Below are 26,155 nucleotides of genomic sequence, written 5' to 3' on the forward strand. Positions count from 1 at the left end.
AAGATTTGGTATGGACAAGAAAGTACAGTCAACAAGTGACAAAGAAATGCAATTCCTGCTGCCTCTCTATATGTCACAACATGCATTTGGAAACTCAAGTGGGACCTTTAGCTAACCAATTAAATGTGTGTGTTAACTAATAACAGTATCATATCACAATCATATTTGAAAAACTGATACGTGTCCAACGTATCTATAATTTTTTATTGTTCCATGCTATTATATTATCTGTTTTGGATGTTTTATATGCATTTATATGCTATTTAATATGATTTTTAGGACTAACCTATTAACCTAGAGCCCAGTGCTAGTTTTTGTTTTTTCCTTGTTTTTGAGTTTCGCAGAAAAAGAATATCAAACAGAATCCAATTGACCTGAAACTTTATGACAATTTTTTATGTACCAAAAGAAGCCCACGGAGTACCGGAGGTGCACCAGAGGAGTCCCGAGGCCACCACAAGGGTGGGCCCCCCTAGGGCACGTCCCCTGACCTTGTGGGCCCCTCGTGGACTCCCCGGACTTGTTCTCGACGCCAACACCTCTTATATATCCCCAAACCTCTAGAACAGAACCTAGATCAGGAGTTCCGCCGCCGCAAGCCTCTGTAGCCACCAAAAACCAACCAGGACCCAGTTCCGGCACCCTGCCGGAGGGGGAAACCATCACTGGTGTTCATCTTCATCATCCCGGCGCTCTCCATGATGAGGAGGGAGTAGTTCACCCTCGGCGCTCAGGGTATGTACCAGTAGCTATGTGTTTGATCTCTCTCTCTCTCGTGTTCTTGGTTTGGCACGATCTTGATGTACCATGAGCTTTGCTATTATAGTTGGATCTTATGATGTTTCTCCCCCTCTACCTTCTTGTAATGGATTGAGTTTTTCCTTTGAAGTTATATTATCGGATTGAGTCTTTGAGGATTTGAGAACACTTGATGTATGTCTTGCATGTGCTTATCTGTGGTGACAATGGGATATTCGCGTGATCCACTTGATGTATGTTTTGGTGATCAATTTGCGGCTTCGGTAACCTTGTGAACTTATGCATAGGGGTTGGCACACGCTTTTGTCTTGACTCTCCGGTAGAAACTTTGGGGCACTCTTTGAAGTTCTTTCTGTTGGTTTGAATAGATGAATCTGAGATTGTGTGATGCATATTGTATAATCAAACCCGTGGATACTTGTGGTGACATTGGAGTATCTAGGTGACATTAGGTTTGTTTGTGTATCTTAAGGTGTTATTTTAGTATGAACTCTAAGGCTATTTGTGACACTTATAGGAATAGCCCAACAGATCGATCAGAAAGAATAACTTTGAGGTGGTTTCGTACCCTACAATAATCTCTTCGTTTGTTCTCTGCTATTAGTGACTTTGGAGTGACTCTTTGTTGCACATTGAGGGATTGTTATATGATCTAATTATATTATCACTGTTGAGAGAACTTGCACTAGTGAAAGTATGAACCCTAGGCCTTGTTTCCAAGCATTGCAATACCGTTTTCGCTCACTTTTGTTACTAGTTACCTTGCTGTTTTTATATTTTCAGATTATAAAAACCTATATCTACTATCCATATTGCACTTGTATCACCATCTCTTCGCCGAACTAGTGCACCTATACAATTTACCATTGTATTGGGTGTGTTGGGGACACAAGAGGCTCTTTGTTATTTGGTTGCAGGGTTGTTTGAGAGAGACCATCTTCATCCTATGCCTCCCACAAATTGATAAACCTTAGGTCATCTACTTGAGGGAAATTTTCTACTGTCCTACAAAACTCTGCGCTTGGAGGCCAAACGAGTCTACAAGAAGAAGGTTGCGTAGTAGACATCAAGCTATTTTTTGGCGCCATTGCCGGGGAGGTTAGTTCTTGAAGGTATATCTTTAGATCTTGCAACTGAATCTTTTAGTTTCTTGTTTTATCACTAGTTTAGTCTATAAAGAAAACTACAAAAAAATGGAATTGAGGTTGCCTCATATGCTTCATCTTTTTAATGTATTTCGTGAAAACAAGGATTCTGATAAATGTGCTCAATTTCTAGAGGAAGAATGCATTAAAATGTTTGGCACTAAATCCTTGAATGATGAGCATGATTGCAATGTTGTTAGTATGAATTCTCTGAATATCCATGATGCTAGTGATATGCAAAGCCTATGTTTGATGAAGATGATATTTTTTTGTCCCCCATGTTTTGATGACCAAATTTATTATGATGATAGCATGCCTCCTATTTATAATGATTATGTCGAAAATGGATTTGGAGAGGTCATGACTTTATTTAATGATGATTCCACAATTTCGAAAGAGGTACCAATTGATTATGAGAACAAAGTTTCTATCTATGATGATTATTGTGATGACATGTATGCTATAAAGAATAATGATAGCCATGAAACTTGTCATCATAATTTTAATTTTCAATTGGATTATGCCTCACATGATAGTTATTTTGTTGAGTTTGCTCCCACTACTATTAATGAGAATAAATTTGCTTATGCGGAGAGTAAAATAAATTCTATGCTTGTAGATCATGAAAAGAATGGTTTGTGCGATATTTATATTGTTGAATTCGTTCATGATAATACTGAAAATTATTACGATGGAGGAATATATGCTTGTAGGAATTGCAATAATATCAAGTTTCCTCTCTATGTGTTGAAAATCTTGAAGTTATACTTGTTTTACCTTCCTATGCTAGTTGATTCTTGCTCCCATAAGGTGTTTTCCCACAAAATCCCTATGCATAGGAAGAGGGTTAGACTTAAATGTGCTATTCATATTCTTCATGATGCTCCTTTGTGTTTCAATTCCTATCTTTTATGTGAGCATCATTGAAATCATCATGCCTAGCTAGAAATGCATTAAAGAAAAGCGCTTGTTGGGAGACAACCCAACATTTATACCTACTATTTTTGTGTGTTAACATGATTAAGCTACATTAGTGATCATGTTTTACAACTTTTTTCAATAAAGTGCCAAGTAAGACCTTTGGGATGATATATGGTGATAGTTGATTTGATCTTGCTAAAAAAACAGAAACTTTTGCGCTCAGGAAAACAAGTCTCATTTTTAACAGAAGCGTGATAAAATACTGATTCTTTTTGTAGAAGATTAATAAACAAATTTCTTAGGTTTTATGAATTTTCCAGAATGTTTGGAGCTACAGAAGTATTCGAGAGTTGCATATTACTACAGACTTTTCTGTTTTTTGACAGATTCTGTTCTCGATGCATAGTTTGCTTGTTTTCTAGTTTTTATGGCTTATATTGCTTAATATAAATTGTAGAAATGATAGGGTACAATAGGAATAATGTGATAAAAATTATGAATCTTGTCTTGATAGTACCAAAGTGGTGATTTGCTTTATTATACTGACGGAGCTTACGAGTTTTCTGTTAAGTTTTGTGTTGTGAAGTTTTCAAGTTTTGGGTAAAGTTTTGATGGACTATGGAATAAAGAGTGGAAAGAGCCTCAGCTTTGGGATGCCCAAGTCAACCTAAGATAATATTCAAGGACAACCAAGAGCCTAGGCTTGGGGATGCCCCGGATGGCATCCCCTCTTTCGTCTTCGTTCATCGGTAACCTTACTTGGAGCTATATTTTTATTCACCACATGATATCTGTTTTGCTTGGAGCATCATTTTCTTTTATTAGGATTTGCTTTATGCTATTTAGAATAATGTTTTGCATCTTTTAGTTCAATAAAAAGGTCAAGTATAGCCTTTACCATGCTTATTTTGCAAGTCTATATGTTGCTGTTTTGAAAACAGAAAGTTTTCTATCATTGTCTGACTTGTTAAAAAATGTCACAACGTGATAAAATCTTGAACACAATGAGTAACAACAAATTTTCTATAGTGTGGTAATTTTTCAGAATTTTTTGGAGTTAGGGAAGTATGATTCCTCTTGCATTCTTTACAAACTGTTCTGTTTAGACAGATTGTTGTTGTGTTTGCATTGTTTGCATATGCTTGCTTGTTTAATGATTCTATTTGATTTATACTAACTTATCTCATGAGTTCTTGTTGAGTTTTGTGTGGATAAAGTTTTTAAGATTTAGGGAAACCGTGATATAAAAGGAATTAAGAAGACACAAAAGCTCAATCTTCGGGATGCCCAAGGCATCCCTAGTCAATGTTTGAAGAAGTCTCAAGCATCTAAGCTTGGGGATGCCCCGGTAGGCATCCCACCTTTCTTCTTCAACAACTATCGGTAGGTTTTGGTTGAGCCTAAGTTTTTGCTTCTTCACATGATATGTGCTATCCTTGCAATGTCATTTTATTTTGTTCTGCTTGCTGTTTGAATAAAGTACTTAAGATCAAAAAATTTATTTATGAGAGGGAGTCTTTACATAATTACATAATTATTCAACTACTCATTGATCTTCACTTATATCTTTTGGAGTAGTTTGTCATTTGCTCTCGTACTTCACTTATATTATTTTGAGAGTCTCTAAACAGCATGGTAATTTGTTTCGGTTATAAATTTAGTCCTAATATGATAGGCATCCAAGAGGGATATAATAAAAACTTTCATATAAAGTGCATTGAATACTATGAGAAGTTTGATTCCTTATGATTGTTTTAAGATATGAAGATGGTGATATTAGAGTCATGCTAGTGAGTAGTTGTGAATTTGAGAAATACTTGTGTTAAGGTTTGTGAGTCCCGTAGCATGCATGTATGGTGAACCGTTATGTAACGAAATTGGAGCATGAGATATTTTTTGATTGTCTTCTTTATGAGTGGCGGTCGGGGACGAGCGATGGTCTTTTCCTACCAATCTATCCCCCTAGGATCATGCGCGTAGTACTTTGTTTTGATGACTAATAGATTTGTGCAATAAGTATGTGAGTTCTTTATGACTAACGTTGAGTCCATGGATTATACGCACTCTCGCCCTTCCACCATTGCTAGCCTCTCTAGTGTTGCGCAAATTTCGTCGGTGCCATAAACCCACCATATACCTTCCTCAAAACAGCCACCATACCTATATATTATGGCATTTCCATAGCCATTCCGAGATATATTGCCATGCAACTTTCCACCGTTCCGTTTATTATGACACGCATTATCATTGTCATATTGCTTCGCATGATCATGTAGTTGACATCGTATTTGTGGCAAAGCCACCTTTCATAATTCTTTCATACATGTCACTCTTGATTAATTGCACATCCCGGTACACCGCCGGAGGCATTCATATAGAGTCATATTTTGTTCTAGAATCGAGTTGTGATTTTTGATTTTTAAGTAAATAAAAGTGTGATGATCTTCATTTTTAGAGCATTGTCCCATGTGAGGAAAAAAAGAAAAGGCCAAAAAAAGAGAAGGCCCAAAAAAAGAGAAAAGAAAGAAAAAAAGAAAAAAGAGAGAGAAAAAGAGAGAATGGGCAATGTTACTATCCTTTTACCAAACTTGTGCTTCAAAGTAGCACCATGATCTTCATGATAGAAAGTCTCCTATTTTGTCACTATCATATACTAGTGGGAATTTTTCATTATAGAACTTGGCTTGTATATTCCAATCATGGGCTTCCTAAAATTGCCCTAGGTCTTCATGAGCAAGCAAGTTGGATGCACACCCACTTAGTTTTTCTTTTTGAGCTTTCATAAACTTATAACTCTAGTGCATCCGTTGCATGGCAATCCCTACTCACTCACATTGATATCTATTGATGGGCATCTCCATAGCCCATTGATACGCCTAGTTGATGTGAGACTATCTCTTTCTTTTTGTCTTCTCCACAACCACCATATTCTATTCCACCTATAGTGCTATGTCCATGGCTCACGCTCATGTATTGCATGAAAGTTGAAAAAGTTTGAGAACATCAAAAGTATGAAACAATTGCTTGTCTTGTCATCGGGGTTGTGCAAGATTTAAATATTTTGTGTGATGAAGATGGAGCATAGCTAGTCTATATGAATTTGTAGGGATAGCTTGCTTTGGCCATGTTATTTTGAGAAGACATGATTGGTTTATTAGTACGCTTGAACATTTCTATGTCAACATTAAACTTTTGTTTTGAATCTTATGGATCTGAATATTCTTGCCACAATAAAGAAAAATACTTGGATAAATATGTTAGGTAGCATTCCACATCAAAAAAATATGTTTTTATCATTTACCTACTCGAGGACGAGCATGAATGAAGCTTGGGGATGCTTGATATGTCTCCAACATATCTATAATTTTTATTGTTCCATGCTATTATATTATCTATTTTGGATGTTTTATATGCATATATATGCTATTTTATATAATTTTTGGGACTAACCTATTAACCTAGAGCCCAGTGCCAGTTTCAGTTTTTTCCTTGTTTTTGAGTTTCGCAGGAAAGGTATATCAGACGAAGTTCAATTGACCGGAAAATTTATGGAGATTATTTTTGGAAAATATGAAAAATACTGGAACAAAAATATATCGGAGAGGAGTCCCGAGCCCACCACAAGGGTGGAGGGCGCCCCCCGGGGCGCGCCCTGCTACCTCTTGAGCACTGCGTTGGATTTCCTTGAAGAGGAAAGGATGATGCAGCAAAGTAGCGTAAGTATTTCCCTCAGTTTTTGAGAACCAAGGTATCAATCCAGTAGGAGGCTGCACGCAAGTCCCTAGTACCTGCACAAAACAAATAACTCCTCGCAACCAACGCGATAAGGGGTTGTCAATCCCTTCACGGTCACTTACGAGAGTGAGATATGATAGATATGATAAGATAATATTTTTGGTATTTTTATGATAAAGATGCAAAGTAAAATAAAATCAAAGTAAAAAACAAAGGAAATAACAAGTATTGGAAGATTAATATGATGAAGATAGACCCGGGGGCCATAGGTTTCACTAGTGGCTTCTCTCAAGAGCATAAGTATTTTACGGTGGGTGAACGAATTACTGTTGAGCAATTGACAGAATTGAGCATAGTTATGAGAATGTCTAGGTATGATCATGTATATAGGCATCACGTCTGAGACAAGTAGACCGACTCCTGCATGCATCTACTACTATTACTCCACTCATCGACCGCTATCCAGCATGCATCTAGAGTATTAAGTTCATGAAAACAGAGTAACGCCTTAAGCAAGATGACATGATGTAGAAGGATAAATTCATGCAATATGATAAAAACCCCATCTTGTTATCCTCGATGGCAACAATACAATACGTGCCTTGCTGCCCCTACTGTCACTGGGAAAGGACACCGCAAGGTTGAACCCAAAGCTAAGCACTTCTCCCATTGCAAGAAAGATCAATCTAGTAGGCCAAACCAAACTGATAATTCGAAGAGACTTGCAAAGATAACCAATCATACATAAAAGAATTCAGAGAAGATTCAAATATTGTTCATATATAATCTTGATCATGAACCCACAATTCATCGGTCTCAACAAACACACCGCAAAAAGAAGATTACATCGAATAGATCTCCACAAGAGAGGGGGAGAACATTGTATTGAGATCCGAAAAGAGAGAAGAAGCCATCTAGATAATAACTATGGACCCGAAGGTCTGAGGTAAACTACTCACACTTCATCGGAGAGGCTATGGTGTTGATGTAGAAGCCCTCCGTGATGGATGCCCCCTCTGGCGGAGCTCCGGAACAGGCCCCAAGATGGGATCTCGTGGATACAGAAAGTTACGGCGGTGGAATTAGGGTTTTGGCTCCGTATCTGATTGTTTGGGGGTGCGTAGGTATATATAGGAGGAAGGAGTACGTCGGTGGAGCAACAGGGAGCCCACGAGGGTGGAGGGCGCGCCTAGGGGGGGTAGGCGCGCCCCCTACCTCATGGCTTCCTCCTTTGTTTCTTGACGTAGGGTCCAAGTCTCCTGGATCATGTTCAGTGAGAAAATCACGTTCCCGAAGGTTTCATTCTGTTTGATATTCCTTTTCTTCGAAACCCTAAAATAGGCAAAAAACAGCAATTCTGGGCTGGGCCTCCGGTTAATAGGTTAGTCCCAAAAATAATATAAAAGTGGATAATAAATCCCAATAATGTCCAAAACAGTAGATAATATAGCATGGAGAAATCAAAAATTATAGATACGTTGGAGACGTATCACGCGCCCCCGCCGTCCTTGTCGTCGCCTCGTGGGCCCCCTGACTTGTTCCCGGTGCCAACACCTCTTATAAATCCCCAAAACCACCTTCTATTCCACCTATAGTGCTATGTCCATGGCTCACGCTCATGTATTCCGTGAAAGTTGAAAAGGTTTGAGAACATCAAGAGTATGAAACAATTGCTTGGCTTGTCATCGGGGTTGTGCATGATTTGAATATTTTGTGTGATGAAGATGGAGCATAGCCAGACTATATGATTTTGTAGGGATAAGCTTTCTTTGGCCATGTTATTTTGAGAAGACATAGTTGCCTTGTTAGTATGCTTGAAGTATTATTATTATTATGTCAACATTAAACTTTTGTTTTGAATCATACCGATCTGAACATTCATACCACAATAGAGAAAATTACATGGATAAATGTGCTAGGTAGCATTCCACATCAAAAATTCTGTTTTTATCATTTACCTACTCGAGGACGAGTAGGAATTAAGCTTGGGGATGCTTGATACGTATTGTATCTATAATTTTTGATTGTTCCATGCTATTATATTATCTATTTTGGATGTTTTATATGCATTTATATGCTATTTTATATGCTTTTTGGGACTAACCTATTAACCTAGAGCCTAGTGTCAGTTCCTGTTTTTTTCTTGTTTTTGAGTTTCGCGGAAAAAGAATATCAAACGGAGTCCAATTGACCTGAAACTTTATGACAATTTTTATGGACCAAAAGAAGCCCACAGAGTACCGGAGATGCACTAGAGGAGTCCCGAGGCCACCACAAGGGTGGGGGCGTGCCCCCCCCCCTAGGGAGCGCCCCTGGCCTTGTGGGCCCTCGTGGACTTCCCTGACTTGTTCTCGATGCCAACACCTCTTATATATCCCCAAACCTCCAGAATGGAACCTAGATCGGGAGTTTCGCCGCCGCAAGCCTCTGTAGCCACCAAAAATCAATCGGGACCCTGTTCCGGCACCCTGCCGGAGGGGGAAACCATCACCGGTGGCCATCTTCATCATCCCGGTGCTCTCCATGACGAGGAGGGAGTAGTTCACCCTCGGGGCTGAGAGTATGTACCAGTAGCTATGTGTTTGATCTCTCTCTCTCTCGTGTTCTTGATTTGGCACGATCTTGATGTACCGCGAGCTTTGCTATTATAGTTGGATCTTATGATGTTTCTCCCCATCTACCTTCTTGTAATGGATTGAGTTTTCCCTTTGAAGTTATCTTATCGGATTGAGTCTTTAAGGATTTGAGAACACTTGATGTATGTCTTGCATGTGCTTATCTGTGGTGACAATGGGATATTCACGTGATCCACTTGATGTATGTTTTGGTGATCAACTTGCGGGTTTGGTGACCTTGTGAACTTATGCATAGGGGTTGGCAGACGTTTTTGTCTTGACTCTTTGGTAGAAACTTTGGGGCACTCTTTGAAGTTCTTTGTGTTGGTTTGAATAGATGAATCTGAGATTGTGTGATGCATATCGTATAATCAATCCCGCGGATACTTGTGGTGACATTGGGGTATCTAGGTGACATTAGGGTTTTGCTTGATGTGTACCTTAAGGTATTAGTTTAGTACGAACTCTATTGATGTTTGAGACACTTATAGGAATAGCCCAGTAGATCGATCAAAAAGAATAACTTTGAGGTGGTTTCGTACCCTACAATAATCTCTTTGTTTGTTCTCCGCTATTAGTGACTTTGGAGTAACTCTTTTTGCACGTTGAGGGATTGTTATATGATCTAATTATTTTATCATTGTTGAGAGAACTTGCACTAGTGAAAATATGAACCCTAGGCCTTGTTTCCAAGTATTGCAATACCGTTTTCGCTCACTTTTGTTACTAGTTACCTTGCTGTTTTTATATTTTCAGATTATAAAATCCTATATCTACTATCCATATTGCACTTGTATCACCATCTCTTCGCCGAACTAGTGCCCCTATGCAATTTACCATTGTATTGGGTGTGTTGGGGACACAAGAGACTCTTTGTTATTTGGTTGCGGGGTTGTTTGAGAGAGACCATATTCATCCTATGCCTCCCACAGATTGATAAACCTTAGGTCATCCACTTGAGGGAAAATTGCTACTGTCCTACAAACTCTACGCTTGGAAGCCCAACACGAGTCTACAAGAAGAAGGTTGTGTAGTAGACATCAACAACTAAGCTTTGGAATTATGAGTGTTCTTTCGTTTAGCTTGGAGGGTCGAGTACTGCTAGTACGACAAAAAGCACCTACGCAGATCATAGTAGTGTAGATAAAAGGGGAAAACCCTATGCATCACGAGTAAAATCAGAAAAGTGGAACTAGCTAGAACATATGGGCTTGTATTGCTGGTACGGCTAGAAAGGGTTCAAAAAGGCTTCGGACCCAAAAGGGGTAGCTCTATTCAGCCGAGGGCACAATACTATTACTATCAGTCTAGACTCTCAAATGTTAGACGTATATTGTGTTTAAGATAGAGATAGGAGTTATAGATAGAATATAGTAAATCATGTATGTCTTGCCCTCTACTCCGTGTCTCTCTCTCACATGTACATCTATATATACCCTACATAAGGATCAGATCAATACAACGAATATTATAGGTTCTATATTTTCTACATCAAAGACAACATAGCTCCAACATTTCTTGGATATTATGGTAGACCTCTAGAATAGTTGAAAGCATCCATCTGAAGTGACCCAACAGACCTGTCAACTGCAAGTGTTCCTGCTCCACTTCCCGACAAGGAACATACTCTACTATTCCCTCCGTTCCTAAATATAAGTCTCTTAGAGATTCGAATGCGGACTACATACAGAGCAAAATGAGTGAATGCACACTCTAAAATATGTCTATATACATTTGTATGTAGTTCTTATTGGAATGTCTAAAAAGACTTATGTTTTAACGAAAAAGGCTTTTGCCCTGCTTTATAAATAAAGCAACGATGAACAACACCCGGTCCAAATGCATGCCACCACAACACACGCACGCACCCAATGCAGTTTAGGAACGGAGGAAGTAATATACTTATTAAGAAGAATAGAAGAGGAACATGATAACAAATAGCAAGTAGATTTTAGATAATACAATGTGTGTTGCCCACCCATGATGAACCAGAGTGCACAGAGAAATAATATTCCTTCTGGTCTCTCCATATGTGGCTCACATGCATTTCAAAACTAAAGTAGGAACATTTAGCTGACCAATTAAACTTGTCTCAGCATTACTAATATCAGCATCATATCATATTGGAATTTCTACAACTAAGTTTGTTTAGCTTGATGGGTGGAGTAGTGCTATTACAACACGAACCACACAGGTTGATCGTGGTCATCATAAAATGGGGAAACCGTAAGCACGATGAGTATAGTGTTGACTGTGCTAGTGGCATGGCAGATCTGAAGCTGTAAACCACACAAAGGGTACTTAGCAACCGATGTTTGCTTTGAAATAACAACTAAGATTTGGTATGGACAAGAAAGTACAATCAACAAGTGACAAAGAAATGCAATTCATGTTGTCTCTCTATATGCCGCGACATGCATTTGGAAACTCAAGTGAGACCTTTAGCTAACCAATTAAATGTGTCTGTTAACTAATATCAGTATCATATCACAATCATATTTGAACAACTAAGCTTTGGAATTATGAGTGCTGTGTTGTTTAGCTTGAAGGATGGAGTACTGCTAGTATGGCAGAAAGCACCTACACAGATCATAGTAGGGTAGATAAAAGGGGGAAACCCTGAGCATTAAGAGTAAAATCAGGAAAGTAGATACTAGCTGTACCACATGGGCTTGTATTGCCGGTACAACAAGAAAGGGTTCGGAAAGGCTTCGACCCCAAAAGGGGAAGCTCTATTCAACTGATGGCACACTATTGTTACTAATAGTCTAGACTATCAAAGATGACATAGCTCCCAGGATTTCCTAGATATTATGGCAGACCATCTAAAATCGTTGAAAGCATCGATCTGAAGTGACCAAATAGACCTGTCAACTGCAAATGTCCTTGCTCCACTTCTCGACAAGGAACATATTGTACTACTCCCTCTGTTCTTAAATATAAGTCTCTTAGAGATTTGAATGCGGACTACATACGGAGCAAAATGAGTATACATCCATATGTAGTTCTTATTGGAATATCTAAAAAGACTTATGTTTTACCGAAAAAGGCTTTCGCCCCGCTTTATAAATAAAAGCAACGATGAACAACACCCGGTACAAACGCACGCCACCACAACACACACTCATCTTTAACTTCCGGTTGTTTCTTATCGATTTCAGTTCCTGAATACGTTCTTCCTTTACCATTTGGCTTGGATTTACTAGGCGTGGTTGCTAAATTCATGCATAGAAATTTAGTGTGTTTGAGGTAGACATGCATTTGGAACATGTTATAGAGCACCATTTGTTGCTTCTCTCCAATGAACTGGGTCTTCTGCTGAATCCAGACATGCATTTGGTTAATGTACACAACTAATATAGCTACTGAATTTGGTAGTGTGTGGGTAGGATCTATTGAATTTTGAGCAAAGCACTCAGCCTTAAGAAAAGGGTGATTTCACATAAGGAAAAAATATATTTCGTCTATTTTTATGTTACATGCATGTGTGCAGATTCTCGTTTGCTTCAGTCCTATGTAATCACAAGTATCTGTTGATCTCAGGTTGCTCAATTTACAAAAAGTTCTAATTGATGCATGATTGACATACTTTTGTCTGCTCTGTAAATTTTATTAATCAATGCCTACTTCCCCTGTTCTGTAAATGTATTAATCTAGGCCATTCAAATAGAAACAAGATCCACAGACCTTTTATCTGCTTAGGTTTCATACTAGTTTCTTTAGGCCAATTTGAATAATAGTGTAATCCGCCAAACCTTTGACATTGACCACTTGTCTTTTTCTCTCCAATCTCGCATGCATGTGCATGTATTTACTGTCGTGCTGTTAAGGAGCAACTCGGGCTATCTCAGCTGAGACACTTTCTAGTTGGAAAATACATTTATACTAAAATGTTATAATTATTTATAGTTTGTTTTATCAAGGATTTAACTAGTTTTATTGGGAAACTACATGTCGTATTTTTTGTTAACGGTTTTGATGTCTATCATGTGAGGTTGTTTTTCAAGAATCACCCCTTAAAAACATTCTCATTTGAATACCATTACATGACAACAAATGAACAAAAAACCATCCATATGCAAATTATTTTGTGGTAGTTGCATTAATTTGTGTGTGTGTGTGAGCGCTTTAATAGTTTTAGAGATATCTCAAATGAACTATCTAGTAAATATCTTGAATATTTAGAGTGTGATTAGGTACAAGAAAGAAGATTTTTTTCTAGTGCATGCAAGGTGTTTACGAGGAGCTTGTCATGGATTACAGGAAGTTTGCTAGTGCACTTTGGTGGGACCGAAATGCTATCTCGGTGAGACTGAGTTTCTAGGATTTAGGCAGTGGCTATGTCTGATGTATCTCAGGGGGTCCGAATGAGAGTGTTTTGATGGGACCGAGAATAACTTTAGGGTTTTGGACAGATTGGATTGTGACAGTGTGGCTGAGGGTTTTGGAGCAATATCTTCAAGCACTTGAGCAAATGACTCATGATCACCTCATCTCATTTTAATAGTATTGGATTTCCTAAGGACTCGATGTAATCTTGGATCATTTAACCAAAAAATGCCGAGTCTTGAAGCTTTTGCTATTGCTTGTCCTCTGTAGCTTGAGGGGTCCACATCTCCATCCATCTACTTGCCTAGGTTGAACTTCTCCTGAAATATACTTGAGGAAAACATTAGTCCAACAACATGTATGTTGACATTAATTACCAAAACCACCAAGGGAGCCAATGTGCTTTAGTGCCTCCATTGTTGATGGTGAGAGGTTACTGAATTTGACAATAATTTTGTATGTTGGAAGTGTGCATGTGTTTTGTTGTGTACACAAGGGCGGCTGTTGCAATCATTTACGATTATGGGTGCTATGTAAAAGGGTCCGTTTTCATGTTACAAATGTCTTATGCATCATTTTCAATATTTTTGTGATGTTCTGAATGCAATTTTAGTGTTCCCTATTTTGATTTTCTATTGCATATGTTAGACCCATTTTCCGTCGTTCACAATAATTGGAGATCCTTTTGTATAAATTTTTTGTTGGATGACTGTTATAAGATATTGCAATATTTTAACACAGAACAAACGGTATTGCAACGTACTATAAACAACACAAACAATATTGTATGTTAGATTCTCATATTGCAATGATGATCAAGATTTTTCACTATATTAGACCAAACATAGATGCCTAGCATAACCCTAACTTATTTTGCATATATATGCTACCAACAGTCAATTGGGTTTGAACTCAATGAGTTAGGCCATGATCATATTGCACCCATACCGCACCACAAATTTAGAAGCTAAAAACTCAATTCCTTTCCCTCCACCTCCCCCCGTTATTCCTCTCTCGTCTGTTCCCGTCACTCTTCATGAGACGATGCTTGTGAAATGGTAGGGTTCACTGCCCAACATCATCAATTTTGGCAGTTCCTCATTCATTCCCACACCCCTTCATGAGATGATGCAAGCCAATTCCGCCCACCCCGTCCACATGCGCTGTTCTCACCGCCCCATGTTCGGATTGGACGACCCGAGCATGTCCACTTGTTTTATCCAAAAAGCATCAACACATTTTGTTAGCAGTTAGTTTTAAATTTTCCTTCCGAGAGATATTTCAAAGAGGACTCAATCGAATTGTAATTCCGACGTTAAATAAAGGTCTTGTACTGTTTCTCCCCAATCTCGCACACAAGTGTAGGTACATACTATTGTACTGCTAGGGAGCTACTAAAATCATCACATTCGAGGCATTTTTCAGCTGGAGTTAATATAAAACGCATTTATACTAAAATGTTATACTTATTTATAGTTCATTTTATCAAGGATTAACCAGTGTATTTTTGGAGGACTACTATGTGTGGGTCTTTTGTTAACAAGTTTGATGTCTATCATTTAAAATACATGTGTTATTTTTAAATCGCCACTTAAAAATTCTTCCCATTCAAATATACTACATGATAAAAAATGGAAAAAATGCCTCAGCCAATTAGTGTCTGATAGTTGCATGAAATATTGTGTGTGTGTGTGTGTGTTTCTTTTCTTAACAATTTTGATGTCTATGTGTGGGTCTTCTCGTAACAGTTTTGATGTCTATCATTCAAACTGCATGTGTGTCTCTTTTTTAAAAAAATCACCCCTTATAAATTCTTCCCATTCATCACTACATGATAAAAAAATGAAAAAATGCATGCATCCGCCAATTAGTGTCTGATAGTTGCGCGAAATAGTGTGTGTGTGTGTGTGTGCGTGTGTGTGTGTGTGTGCGCGCGCGCGTGTGTGTGTGTGTGTGTGTGCGCGCGCGCGTGTGTGTGTGTGAGCACACTTTAATACCTTGTAGAGAACTTTCAAACGTATGATCGAGAACTTTACGGAGGGTGATTAGGTAAAAAATAGAAAAGTTCCTGTGTATGTAATGTGTTTATGAAGAGCTTGTTGTGGAATTGCTAGCATGTTGATTAACATGTTTTTTTTCGAGGCCGTGTGTTTTCACGAGGAGTTTGTTCTAGTATGTTCAATAATCATTTGATAACACCCCGTAATGATCTAGAGGTGTAATGCCTTTAAAAGGGGAGGTGAAGCATGAGGTGGTCATGGGGATGTGGTTGCGGGATGTCGGGAGGAGGGAGTTGAGGAGGCCAAAGGTGAGGACCAAGCGTGAGGGTTTCTCGAGGGAAGGAGGCATGTGAGTTGGGATCATAGAAGAATTAACATTGAGGAGTGTAATGAGTATAGTATTGTTCACTCGTATAGCCTGTTTCAGTAAAATTCTGATTTGAAACCTTTGAAAGTATAAAATGGAAAAGCTCAATCAACTCTCCCCATTTCCTTTTAATGAACTCTAGAGAGTGGATTTTTCACACTCATGCTCCCCGCATTCTTGACATTGAAACCATATACAAACAATTGAAAATATATGAAAAGTTGAAAACAACCATATATGTCCATTTGTGATCTATATGAAATATAAAATCAATATGCACATAGCTACTAGAATAGTGTTGTTGTCCTTATCTTTTTACATGCTACAAACAAGAAAAGTTAAGACATGCAAATTTAGAACATACATAAATAATCGTGTAATTATTAGAACTGTATAAATATGGTTTTTAATAAAGAGATTATGAGACACCCAAAAAACATCATATATAGGTGGACGCGCTAATAAGGCACTCCTTGTGGTGGCACACGCGCGAACACCCAGTGCTACTCAAATGGTGACGTTGTTGGGAATCCCACCAACATTTGCAACCCCAGGGTTTTTCGTCAGCGTGAGCAGCGTGTATGACACCTCGGCTTAGCTTCCCAAAACCGCCTAGAAGATAGAGAAAAACTAGTCGTCGTTGACGTTTATGGGGCAGCCCACACCGTGTAGGAATAGCGAAAGAATCAGCGCCTTAAGCAACAAAAAAGGGTTTGCGAAATTCCTCCCTATTTTCCGGCCGTATGTAGCGAGGCGAAAGGAAGACCCGCGTGGAGCGAGCGCCGTAGGAGGACAATGCCTTTGTTTTCTTTTTCTTCAAGTTTTTATTTTTGTTTTTTGCTTTTAAATATTTGATATATATATATATGTATATATATATATATATATATATATATGAAAATGGGTTGGTACTCTTAGGAGTACGTACTCCTACACACGTGGCGGTCACTGGCGCTATAGAATTTACTGCACAGAGCCATTTAGCTTTTAGTTAAAGAAAAAAAACTACACCTAAAACAAACGAAGGTCATTGCTCTTTTTTTTTCAGGCGTTTTTACATGCGCTGCGCTTATCCATATCTCCTCCCGTCTGATTGGCGTTATGCGGCGGCGGCGGCTCGCACTGCTGCTGGAGGATTACATCTGCCTCCGAGGGAAGTAGCTCGCTCGGCAGCAGCCTCCGTTGGCTGCGGGTCATCTTAGCACCGGACAACGGCGGCCTGACTGACCAGGTATCTTTCAAGATCAGATCTTGTACAAGGCACTTAACTCTCAGTTTCTGCCGGTTTCTAGGTGGCTGGAATTAGGCAACCACTGCCTTCCGCGTCTCCAACAACAGAGTGCCATCCATGAGAACAATGAAACCCAGTTCTTACTGCTTGATGTAAAAGTCTACTCCAAGTTCTCCAACCGCAAGCAGCTTTGGAGTCCACAAATCACTGGTTAGATACCTCATCGATTTGTCTCGCTATCATCTTGATACAAAATTCCTCATATCCACAATTCCTCTCCTCGAGCGGCATTGATTCTAGCCCCTCTTCTTCTTCTAAATCTGTCTTTTAGGCAACAGTGCAGAAACCATCATAGATCTGGTACGAGTTGTACGACTTGGTTTCGTGCAGTATTTTCTGCATTTTTTTCTTCTAATAATTAAGGGGTTAATGTATTAGCGATACCAACTACTAATTGTTATACTCATCTCAAGTCTTGTGAGTAACTGAGGATATGAGACCCATTCATCATCCCGTTAGTGCAAAATCTAGTAAATCAAGTGAGTATGTTCGGCAGTATATTCAGTATATTGTCCAGTTCTCTGTTTAAGTGAAGCCATCACCGGCCGGCCAAATTGATTGTAGTACCAGATGAGAAGCACTTTGTCTCATCCAATCACACCTAATTAATTTTTTATTCTTAAACACCTTAACAAAGTCTGCGGATAAGGTTACTCTTATAGCTGCTAGTGTAAACAATTTTTAAGATTTTTCTTCTGTTTCTTTTCTCATAGTACCCAGTTCAGTATTTTCTGTATATATAGCTTGATATTAGCTAATTTACAATTAATCAATGTTTCTTGAATCAAGTCTAACTTATGTTGTTAACTGTTTTCCATTGAATATCCATGTATGCAAAGGTTGTATATTTGTTTGACCGAGGAGCAGCTCCATTATACTCGACCCTCCAAGTGCATGTGGTGTTATCTGAAGCTTGCTGGAAGATATACCACTTTTTTCTTCTCCAGTTTTTAGCATTTAAACCTTTTTGAAGATGTAGAAGTAGTTGCATAGTCCAGTTTGCTTAGTCGGTGTACATGTTTGTATAAAGATAAAAATTTCTGTACATGATGTACCAATGTGACGAGTATCTTTAGTAACCATGGAAGAAGCAGAGTGACTTTTGTCTTATATACTCTCTCCGTCCCAAAACCAATTTTGTACTAAATCAGCGACACTTATCTTGTTTTGGAACGGAGGGAGTGTATAACACGCATAGTGAACAGTACTGTGATACCCCTTGTTCAGTTATAAAAATATGGATACTTCTTTTTGAGGTAAATCAAAGATATCCCATTGTGTATTCTTTTTGCTTGCAAAGAAACGTAGTATATACTTCTAATCGACGAACCTGTGTTTGCTAAGTAAATATGTCCCTGACATGTTTAAAAAAAGTAGTACACTACTTTGTTACTAAGTAGTATGCATACTCGACCGATCTTAAAAACTGGCAATCCCTTTATTTTCAAATTGTAGTAGACTCATTTGTTTTGGAAGTAGCACATACCCATTAGATTAACATACACGGATGAATTTGCCAATCAGTATATACTTCTTTCAGTTTTTGGCGATGAAGTACTAGTAGTAATGGTCCTTCTGAAGGAAAGAAAACCAGTATATGCCTATTATGAAATCAAGCGGTATACACTCTAGCCCCGCAAAAACAAGCAGTATATACTGATCAAAAGGCAGTACACACTCGATCATTTGTATAAAAGCTGTATATACTCAATAAAACCAGTACATACCTCTTTTGATCACAAGCAATACCTACTCATTCTAACTGAAAAAATCCCAGTATATCCATATTATGAAACCAATCAGTATATACTGTACCAGCAAAACAAAGCAGTATATATTCAATAAAAAAGTCCAGTACACACTCATTTGGATAAAAGTAGTATATACTCAATAAAAACATTATATATCCCTTTTTTCTTGTGGGGACATAAAAAAATGTATGGATTTTTTTCTTGTTGAACGGTGCATACATATGGATGGATTAGGCACCTGGTATTGAATCCCTTAATTTTAGGATCAACCAGACGCATGCATGCGTGTGGTCGTTGCATGCAACAGTATTGTTTTTTCTTGCCTGGCTGTTTGTTTCTTGCGATTAGGTATTATCCAAACTGAAGAATCAGTTAAGAGGTGGGAGTATGTACTCCTGGAAGTACAAAAGAGGAGTCATATATATATATATATACACACACATACATATAGTGTTATTATTCATCACCTAGGGTGCAGAATAAGTTATTCTTCACCCGAGGTAATCTTACGATCATTTCATAATTAAATTACGTTTGGAATTCAAATAGTTACATTCCTATTGATTCACTACGTAAAATTTGACATAAGAAAATAAAAATATAGGTCATAAGACAAGAAAATTTACAGTTTATGTGTATTTTAGACAATGTTTTTACGTTTATAATTTTACATAACATAAAATATTTTTTACGGTGATTATATATTTTCTTACGGTCCCTTTTTGCGTCGGAAAATAAGACAAAACTTACGGAACGTAAAATTACGGTGCATTGATGGTAAAATAGAGGGGGTGAAGAATAACTATTCCTCACCCAGGATGACGAATAACGCGACCCTATATATATAGGGAAAATCCATCCTACCATCCGGTGGTAGTTACCCCACATATCTCATATACTACCATATGGTATAATATATACTATTTTATTATTTGAAATATATTCATATACTATATCTAAGATATTTCAAATCAAGTTACATGAAAAAATTGCTAAAAAATATACAGTATGGAATATATATATATATATATTACTAAATAAATTTACATGGAATATTTGAAATATGTTAAATGTGTATAAAAATATTTCTCATGTATACATAAAATGTGTAAAAAAATATACAATATGTATGAATTTTTATCATGTATTTAGAAAAATTATCAGGCATTTTAAAAATGTTAATCAAGCATTTGAAAATGTTACATGTATATAGAAAAAATGTTTGTCATACGAAAAATATATAAAAAATAAAGGGTGTATGAACAATGTTGATCATATATTTAAAAAGTATTAAAACATGTATGAAAAATATTCCTGGTGCATACGGAAAATGTACTACGTACATTACATGCAAGAAGCCATTGAAAATATACATTAAAAGTAATTATGTATTTCAAAAATCTTATACATGCATATATAAAATGTTCCTGGAGTATACAGAAAATGTACAATGTGTGTGAAAAAATGTTTATTGCCGCTAAAAAAAGTTCATCGTGTATTGAAAAATGTTAGTCACGTATTATAATAATGTTAATCATATAATTGGAAAATGGTAATCATGTGTTAAAAAATATTAGATAAATACCAAAAATGCATAATGTGCATGCAAAAGGTACTCTAAAAAATGTAAGGTTTCCAAACATGATAATCATGTATTTGAAAAAATTTAAATGTGTATATAGAATGTGTTTATAACATATACGAAAATGTTGAACATGTACTAAAAAAGTTCACACGTGTTGAACAGAAAACAAACTGATGAAAATCAACAAAAAAAACCCCCAAGAAAACCGAATAAACTAATAAAACCAAAAAATTAAAACAAAGAAAACCCCAAAAATGAAAATAAATGCAAAAAAAGAATAAAAATAGTGAAAACCGAGAAATAAACAAGGAAAAGCAAAGAAAACCGATGAAACCAAGAAAACGAAGAAGAATGAAGAAAGAAAGAAAAGCAAAATAAACAGTGAAAACTCGAGAAAGAACCAAAGAACAAAAAGGAAAATCGAGTGAAAACAGTAAAACAAAAAGGAAGAAAATATTTCCCTAATAATAATAAAGCAGCTAGCGTTTCTGGCCATCCATCTAAAAAAATACCCCTAAAGTTGCTATAAATTACCCACTATGCCACCTGTAAATAAAAAACAATTCATTTTTTTTTCAATGTCGCCGCCGTGCTTTGTCATTTTATGGAGGAGATACCAATATGAAACATAGGCGCATAGGCACCACAGTGGCTAACGCATCGCTCTACTAGCTAGTTGAACAGGGTTTGATCCCCAGGTTCCACAATTTTTCCATCTCTTTTTCACGCACGTCCTCCCCCACATATGCTATCATGGGCCGGCCCATGAGGGCTTGATTCTGCTGTTCTTTTTCATTTCGATTTTTTTGTCTTTTCTTCCTTGTTTAAACTAATTTGGAATTTTCAAAGTTGCGAGTTTTCAATTTTTTTAAGAAATCATAAAATGTATGTGAATTCAAAAGGTGTTTAGGAATCATAATTTTTTCGCAGATTGAAAAAATGTTGTGGTTTTACAAAACTGTTCGCAAATTATAAAAAAAACCATGATTTGGAAAAAAATGGTCGGGAAATAAAATCATGTTCATGATTTTAAAAAAATGTTCGTGTATCCGAAACATATTCGGGAATCTGAAAAAGATATCCATAAAATTTCAGAAAATTTTCAAAGTAAAAAATGAAGTTTTTTTCTCAATTTTTTAAAAAGTTCATTGATTCAAAAATGTTTGTTGAATAAAAAATGGTCATGAGTTCAAAAGATTTTCATGCATTTCAAAAAATGTTCGTGAATTTTTTGAGAACATCCAAAATTTCAATTAAATGTTTGTCGATTTGAAAAAATGTTCATCAATTCAGAAGTCTTTATGTCTAGGATTTGATTAGTTTTTTGGAAGTCTTTATATGTCTAGGCATTGGGAGTAGTTCATGGTCGATGAGATTTGTTTCGAAGTTTTAAACATTCCCTTGCGCAACATAATGACAAGTGTGACGTGCAGTGGCAAGGTCATAGCCTTGGGATTTACCACGTCGAATGCATTGTGATCACCTTGACATCACGACCATCATTAGCGGGGGTGGGAAGAAAAATAATTGACAACATGGTGAGCCACCGTGTTAAAATAGAGGACGTTCATGTATGTCACTGTGTTGAGTCATACTTATTGCCTAGCGCATAATTTTTTTGTCTCCTGTTGCAACACATGGACATTTGCTAGTCAGAAATAAAAAAGAAAAAATAACCAGAGCAGAGCAAATAGTGACACGAGCGAACTGCAGAACAGTGAGCGAACAGGATAGGGGCATTTCCTATTTGGCGCTGCAGGCGCCGGTTATAGCTGTTTCCGCAAACCGGCGCCTGCAGCGGCTCTAGCTGGGGTCGGCCCAACTCCCATTTCACCCCTGTTTTCGAACTCAAAAAAGAAAAGTTAGGAAAAGCGTGCACAACCAGGAATCGAAACAATGACCTCTCAATTGATAGAAAACTCCACAGACGACTACGCCACCGCTCCGACTTGTGAATACAAGCCGCCTTTCCATATTTTTATACCTTTTTTTTCCTGTGTTTGTTCCCCTTTCTTTTTTGTTTAATGTTTTCTTCTTTTCTTAAATACGTGAAATGTCTACAAATAAATGATATTTGTTTTCTAATTCGTGAACTTTTTATTTAAATTGGTGAACTTTTTTCAATTCCATGAAGTTTTTTTCAATTTCAATGAACTTTTTCAAGTTCAATGAATTTTTTTTCAAACTGATTAATTTTTTTTTCAAAAGTCTTCTGAACATTTTTATGAACTTATTCTAAAAATAGATGAACTTTTTGTAAAATCCGATGAACTTTTTTCAATTCGATGAACATTTTTTTTCAAATCCAATGAACTTTTTTCGATTTGATGATTTTTTTCCAAATCCAATGAACTATTTTCAATTTGATAAACTATTTTTAATATGATGAACTTTTTTCAGATATGTGAACTTTTATGTTCAAAATCAATGAACTTTTCTTAATAATATATGACCTTTTTTCGCAAACATATTCAAACTTGCAAAAAACCGGAGTCCGGTCTTTTTCCTGAACCAGCGGCACAGCACAGCCCAAAAAAAGCCAGCCATGCGAGAGTGAGCGAGCGAGCGATCTTTTAGTGGGCCGCGGCCCATGGCTGGTCGCTGTAGGCGCCAGTTCTCCAACGGGCGCCTACAGCGCCCAATAGGAGCTCCCAGCGATAAGGCACTAGCTGCGCTAAAGCACCGGCCCATATGCGCGCTATTTTCGTCCATAATTGTCGCACCCTTCCGGCCGTCCTATATGCAAAAAAAGAGATGCTCAAAAAAAATATGCAAAAAAAGAAAAGAAAAATCCCATCCCCTCCTTGCCCTCCTTTTATTCCTCCCTCGCCGCCCCTTCCTTGCCCTTTGCCCTCTCCCCGCCTCCTCCTCCGGCCAAAATAATCCGACACCAGCTATGATATTTCCACCTAAAATGTGGCTTGACACACTTCAGATACTCTTGAGGAAGTTTGTGCAGTTATATGCTTCAGTAATTAATGTTTGTATGCTTTTCTTTTCTGATGATAGGGCTTCTACCGCTTTCTTGTGGAATCAATCTGGTAAAGTGTTTAAGACTTTTATTATCTAGAGAAAATTATCAATTTCTTGATGCCTCATATTTGAGTCGTGATTCTTAATATGCTTCCCAATTGATGCATGATTGGTATACCTCTGATTCATTAATCAATGCCTATTTCTCCTGTTCTGTAATATAATTAATCAATTGCATTGAAATTGTAACAAGGTGCATGCACCTTTTATCTGCTTAAGTTTCATACTTTTCTTGAGGCCAATCTGAAAAACAGTGTAGTGTTGCAAACCTGTGACATTGACCACCGAAGATACAAATACATTTGAAAACGAGTGGTGTATTTAGAGAATAAATTGAGTTCGATACAATGGATAAGTGATAGCTGCCACCCAAATTCGAATATGAAGGCTGTTTCATATGAGGACCTTCACTAGTCTGCACACATATTTTTTTTTCACGGGGAACCATAGTGTACAAATGTACAGAAAGGTCTCATGTCAGACGGTACTCATCTCTTACATTCCAATATCTCTTATGGACTTCAGTTCTACAATACCTTCTTTACCACTTTTGGCTTGGATTGAGGAGGCGTGGGTGTTCAAATTCAGGCCTAGAAATTTAGTGTATGCTAGGTAGGTCAATGCATTTGGAACATCCTGTAGAGCACACCAGTTGTTGCCTGTGTCCAATGAACTGGGTGTTTTGCTGAATCCAGGCATGTGGAGAATAAATTTAGTTTTAGTCTTTTAGACAATGTCTAAGTGATAGCTAACCTCCAATGCAATGAAGGGGTTTTCATGGAAATGTATGATTATATGTGCATTGTGGAAAAAACACACATCATTTTTGTTATATAACTTGTCTTTTTTTTCCACACAAGACATGTTGTATGTTTTCATGATTTTTTTTGTACATATATGAAAATTAACATGCACGAATTCACATATGTACGGCTTACTAAAGACTACTCTTAAGAGTGCACTCATCTTTACCTTTCGGGTGTTTCTTATTGTTTCGATACCTAGATACAGGGCTTCCTTAGCTTGGATTGAGGGGGCGTGGGTGCAGTGGCAGAGGCAGGGGGGACTGGCAGGGCCGTGCCCCCCCCCCTATGCTCTCACATATGCATGCATATTTGCTTGCTAATCGTTCATGCATGAGAGAAAATTAGCTAGGTTAGATGGTTTGGCCCCTCCTGATATTACAAGGCATTGTTTGGCCCCCTCTCCATCTTGAGTTTCTGGCTCTGCCACTGCATGGTTGTTAAGTTGAAATTTAGTGTATGTTAGGTAGACATGCATTTTGAACTCCTTCTAGAGCATTAGCTGTTGTTTCTGTCCAATGAATTGTGTCTTTTGCTGAGTAGAGACATGCATTTGATCACTGACACAACTAATGTAGCTACTGAATTTGGTAGTGTGGGGGTAGTGTTGGAAATATGCCCTAGAGGCAATAATAAATTGGTTATTATTATATTTCCTTGTTCATGATAATCGTTTATTATCCATGCTAGAATTGTATTGATAGGAAACTCAGATACATGTGTGGATACATAGACAACACCATGTCCCTAGTAAGCCTCTAGTTGACTAGCTCGTTGATCAATAGATGGTTACGGTTTCCTTACCATGGACATTGGATGTCGTTGATAACGGGATCACATCATTAGGAGAATGATGTGATGGACAAGACCCAATCCTAAGCCTAGCACAAGATCGTGTAGTTCGTTTGCTAAAGCTTTTCTAATGTCAAGTATCATTTCCTTAGACCATGAGATTGTGCAACTCCCGGATACCGTGGGAGTGCTTTGGGTGTGCCAAACGTCACAACGTAACTGGGTGGCTATAAAGGTACACTACAGGTATCTCCGAAAGTGTCTGTTGGGTTGGCACGAATCGAGACTGGGATTTGTCACTCCGTGTAAACGGAGAGGTATCTCTGGGCCCACTCGGTAGGACATCATCATAATGTGCACAATGTGACCAAGGAGTTGATCATGGGATGATGTGTTACGGAACGAGTAAAGAGACTTGCCGGTAACGAGATTGAACAAGGTATCGGTATACCGACGATCGAATCTCGGGCAAGTACAATACCGCTGGACAAAGGGAATTGTATACGGGATTGATTGAATCCTCGACATCGTGGTTCATCCGATGAGATCATCGTGGAACATGTGGGAGCCAACATGGGTATCCAGATCCCGCTGTTGGTTATTGGCCGGAGAGTTCTCTCGGTCATGTCTGCATGGTTCCCGAACCCGTAGGGTCTACACACTTAAGGTTCGGTGACGCTAGAGTTGTTATGGGAAATAGTATTTGGTTACCGAAGGTTGTTCGGAGTCCTGGATGAGATCCTGGACATGACAAGGAGCTCCGGAATGGTCCGAAGGTGAATATTGGTATATTGGACGAAGGGTATTGGAGTCCGGAAGTGTTCCGGGGGTATCAGGCTATGGCCAGCATGACTGAAAGGTGTTTCGGGAGCCCCGGCAAGTGTGGGAGGGCCTCATGGGCCAAAGGGGAAGGGGCAAACCAGCCCACTAAGGGGTGGTGCGCCCCCCACACCCTTTCCCACGTTACTTGGGGGGTTGGGGCGCCTCCACCTGGCTTTGGAGGCAAGCCTCCACCTGCTTGGCTTGGGG

At 38.1% G+C, this 26,155-nt stretch overlaps 1 long non-coding RNA gene across 1 annotated transcript; it reads left to right on the plus strand.

Annotated features, from left to right (window-relative positions):
• Positions 1–16,902: 16,902 nt before the first annotated feature.
• Positions 16,903–18,272, plus strand: LOC125534374. Its single transcript, XR_007294463.1, has 2 exons — positions 16,903–17,312; positions 18,002–18,272. It is a non-coding gene; the product is annotated as an uncharacterized LOC125534374 (long non-coding RNA).
• Positions 18,273–26,155: the final 7,883 nt, after the last annotated feature.

Source organism: Triticum urartu, chromosome 2, assembly GCF_003073215.2.
Source record: "Triticum urartu cultivar G1812 chromosome 2, Tu2.1, whole genome shotgun sequence".
NCBI lineage: Eukaryota > Viridiplantae > Streptophyta > Magnoliopsida > Poales > Poaceae > Triticum > Triticum urartu.